Source organism: Lipophrys pholis (assembly GCF_963383615.2).
Source record: "Lipophrys pholis genome assembly, chromosome: 19".
NCBI classification, from domain to species: domain Eukaryota; kingdom Metazoa; phylum Chordata; class Actinopteri; order Blenniiformes; family Blenniidae; genus Lipophrys; species Lipophrys pholis.
The window spans coordinates 21,017,178-21,022,009 of record NC_137647.1 but is presented as its reverse complement, the minus strand read 5'-3'; positions in this window follow the sequence as shown (position 1 = coordinate 21,022,009).

The window sequence follows — 4,832 nt, the reverse complement described above, 5'->3', positions numbered from 1 at the left end:
AGGGAGGAGAGAGGATGGAGAGGATGCGACAACCCCGCCACCAGATCCAGAAACACACACACACACACACACACACACACACACACACACACACACACACACACACACACACACACACACACACACACACACACACACACACACACACACACACACACACACACACACACACACACACACACACACACACACACACACACTGGCTGCTGGTTTTCGAAAAGTAGAGAAATGGTGGAGGATCTCATGAATCTCTGTCACGAAGCTCAGGCTGGAGGTCTGCAGAGGATGGAGGTGTGTCCTTCCTGACTAGTATAGTTCCAACCAGCCAACCAACCAACCAACCAACCAACCAACCAGCCAGCAAACCAACCAACCAACCAACCAACCAACCAACCAACCAACCAACCAGCCAGCAAACCAACAAACCAACCAACCAACCAACCAACCAACCAACCAACCAACCAACCAACCAACCAACCAACCAACCAACCAACCAGCCAGCCAGCCAACCAACCAACCAACCAACCAACCAACCAACCAACCAACCAACCAACCAACCAACCAACCAACCAACCAACCAACAAATCCAACCAACCAGCCAGCCAACCAAACAATCAGCCAAGCAACCAAGCAACCAAGCAACCAAGCAACCAACCAACAAACCAACCAAGCAACCAAGCAACCAAGCAACCAAAAAATCCAACCAACCAACCAACCAACCAACCAACCAACCAACCAACCAAACAACCAACCAACCAAGCAAGCAAGCAAGCAACCAACCAACCAACCAACAAAACCAACCAACTAGCCAGCAAACCAACCAACCAACCAACCAACCACAGACCAGCACACACCGTTTATCCCATCATATATGTGCAACACTGTGATGCTCACACTTGAAGAATCTGATGAATCTTTTTTTTTTTATATAAATGAATGAATCATAATGAATAGAATTAGTATTTCATTTTATTATTATTATTATTATTATTATTATTATTATTATTATTATTATTATTATTATTATTATTATTATTATTATTATTATTATTATTTTCTCTCTGGGTTTTCCCAGTATCCTCCCAGTTTGTTTTCTTTCAATTCAAGATATTTATTATCATATATACAGATAAATCTGTATCTGGCTCCCCTGTTAACTAAACGATTAAATATAAACTAAACTATAAAACTAGAAGATAAAAAAGAAAGAATAAACAATGAACTGCACTAATAAAAGTATTCTACTAGATCTACTTATAAAAAATATGGCAACCTTTTCTTCATAATTTATTGATGTTGATCAAGCAGGATTATGTTTTGTTACTTTTTTCTCTTTTTTTTTTTTTTATTTGAAAAATAAAATTCAAGCAAAGTGAACTCAAAGCTTTTCCATCTGTATAAACTGGAGTGTGTTTGATGGATTGTTTTTAGTCTGTCTTCCACTAATACAGCAACATCCCGCATGCTCCTTCTCGTGCTTGTGAACACTGATGACTTCTGGGTACTGTAGTATTTGGTGTTTGAACGAAACACAGCAAAGATTACAAGATCTGATAACTGTGTCTTTTATTTTGAAGACATTTTTTTTGACTTTGATGCCAGATATATTTGTGTAAAGATATTAACTTGAACTTTTATTGTTGATTTCACAGATTAAATCAAGTTGAATTTTTCTCATTTACATTTACAAATTAGCTCAACTAAGTTGGATAAAGTAGGAAAGACGACCGATTGATGAACAAATTCATAAAAAAATTAATTTAAATGCAAAATATATGTTGGACGTTGTGGCAAAATGAACTAATGGTCTTTTTTTTTTTTGGCTGAGATGGAAGTTGTTGCTGCTCTGACTAAATCTGCAATTTACAAAGAAAACAAACAGCAAATGAAATAAACACATGAGTTTTATATTTTTCTCTTGACTCACAGGATGGGGATTTTACTTTTTTTATCCAGGGGCGGGGTGATAAGAAAATGTTCCCTTTAGTAATGTTCTTGTTCCTGTCGTGTCTGAAAAAGAAAATTTCAAACTGCCGTTCTTCAACTCAGCCTCACATGAAACTCAGTAAATACGTCTACTTCTTGATGAAACATCGACATTCTGCAACAGTCGTCACAATTATCAGCTCTTCTACCTATTATAAAGTAAAGTTTAGTGCCCTTTTCAAAAACTGTGTCATATGAGGGAATTATTTATAAAGGAAACTGGAAATTGGACATCGACACAGAGATCTGGGAGCCGTTTTAACAGACCAAGGAGTGTAACTTAACATATATACTGTATCTGACAGGTGGGGGGGGGGGGGGGGGGGTTTACTTAAAAGAAAAAAATAAATCAAATGTTTTCCTACAGATCATTTATCTTATTTTATTTAGCATAATGCCATCTTGGTTTCACTGTAACTTGTACTACTCTTATCACTATGACCAATTTTACCTAAAGTCAATACTATTCCTGACATTTTTTGCTTCTATTTTTTTTCTTTTAATTTAGTTTTAATGTATTTTATGTTTGTATGTCACTGACTTATATCAAGAGAGAAACAATACAAATTAAATTGGTAAAAAGGTATGCATGCACTAAATGTATGCACTGAAATAATACATTAAAGATGAACTTTTCAGAATAAAAGCAAAGCCGTTGTGTATCCCGTGCACTCATTGTCATTTGATTCGTCATAAGTGAGTCTCTGATCGGGCACGACGGGCTGCATGCGACATGCGTGAGTGTTGCCATGAGCGTTGGGTCGGTTGATTCCTGGGACCGACACGGCTGCGCTGCTCTGTGACCTGCGAGGTTTAGTTTCTCCAGCGAGTCTTCCTGCTGCACATCCCACTAATGGAGGTACATTGTGCAGCGACAGCCCCTTCTGAATATTTCATTTACTCCCTCCTGAGACCGTTGACGAGAGACAGTGGGTGGAGATGGAGAGTTGACTCAAATCCAAAGAGTTTGAACATCCTTCCTCCTCTAGAATGGGAGAAAACTGGAATATTTCAGGGGCTCAACTGACAACGTGTTGTTGTTGTTGGAGGCTTGTGGGGTTTGAGGAACTCCAGAGGGTCGTTTTATTTGAAGGTTTATACATTCAACGGAGCAAACATCCACAGCCAGGTGTTGTTAATAGTCTGCATCAGCAGGTTCAGCACATTGAAGGGAGAAAAACAATTCATCCATTCATACATTTTTCTCATCACTGCTTTATTCAAACAAGTTTCATAAGGAGCTGGATCCCCGGGGGACTTTAGACTCCCTGGATGTTTCTAGTCCATCAGAGGGTAGAAATAGAGAGACCAACAAACGGAACATAAACTCACAGCGATGGAGGGTTTAGCTTCTGAAGTATTCAGGAGAGAGAAGACCAAACCATGTACAATACATTAGAATTCATGATGACATTGCACCATGTTAGTGGTTCTTGTTTTTCCCCTCAGTGTTTTTGTTTTATTGTTTTCATCATTCATACTGAGAAAAACCTTTTCCCCTCCCAACACATAAAACCAAGTTCTCTCTCTGAGCCGAGATAGTATAAACATAGTGCACGGCATTGCCTCGAGTGCAAACTAATGAATCGTTTGCTGTCACCAAACACAACAAAAAATGATAAAATAAAATAAAATAAAATAAAATAAAATAAAATAAAATAAAATAAAATAAAATAAAATAAAATAAAATAAAATAAATTGAATTAAATTAAATTAAATTAAATTAAATTAAATTAAATTAAATTAAATTAAATTAAATTAAACAATGGAGCGCTTTAATGCTAAACAAAGCCCTTTTATGTCATCACTTCTTGTGAAATCACCAGTTTGTCTTTTAAAACAGATGTTATTCTCTCCAGCATTGACATGCATTGTTCATTCCATATTCTTCATCCAAGAACTAGTTGTAGGTACGGAACTTTCCTTCCAGTTAAAAGCTACTAATTGCTTTGTTTGCAATATTTGAGGAATTAATCCATTTACATTGGTTGGACCTCCCATTGAAGTGCATATAAATGTCACAGTATGATCTCGGGTCAAGTGGAATATTTGGGTAGTAGGTCTTATTTAAACGTCTATCAAAGCTTTTTTTCTCAGCAGAGGAGGACATAAAAACATTCCATCAGCCAGATAATATTGAAACTGCTTCATAGTAAAAGTCTGAACCACGTCTTCAAATGATTCCTAAATATAACTCTCAACAAAGACTAAGACAAGGTGAGGATGAGATCTTTAAAACACATGTTGTTTGTGTGTTGATCTGCATGGCAGCGCCCTCTGGAGGAGACACAGCGCCCTCTGGTGGAGACACAGCGCCCTCTGGAGGAGACACAGCGCCCTCTGGAGGAGACACAGCGCCCTCTGGAGGAGACACAGCGCCCTCTGGTGTGCACAAAGCGGTATCACACACCAACAGCTACTGGATGATGATCTGCGACTGAAGGGCAGAGGGACCAAAGCATAACAAGGTATATTAGAATGACCAGGATTTTGGAAAGATTAACAGCTTCATAGTCTTCAGATCACAAGCATGGGGGAGTTTTATTATTGTGTATAATTAATTACTGCATGTACTGTAGATTAGAGGACAAAATAATCTGTAGGCAGGTGAAGAAAATGTTTGTATTTTTATTGTCAGTTGACAATATGGATACACGCACGCACGCACGCGCGCACACACACACACACACACACACACACATACACACACACACACACACACTATTGTCCTTCTGGCTCATTTCTAAAAAGACTTTGTGTTAAAATGGTAAAAAAAGGCAAATTGTATGTTTTTTTTAAAAAAAAGGGGCTAGAAAGTGCTATAAATAAAAAAGAGAACAAAGTTT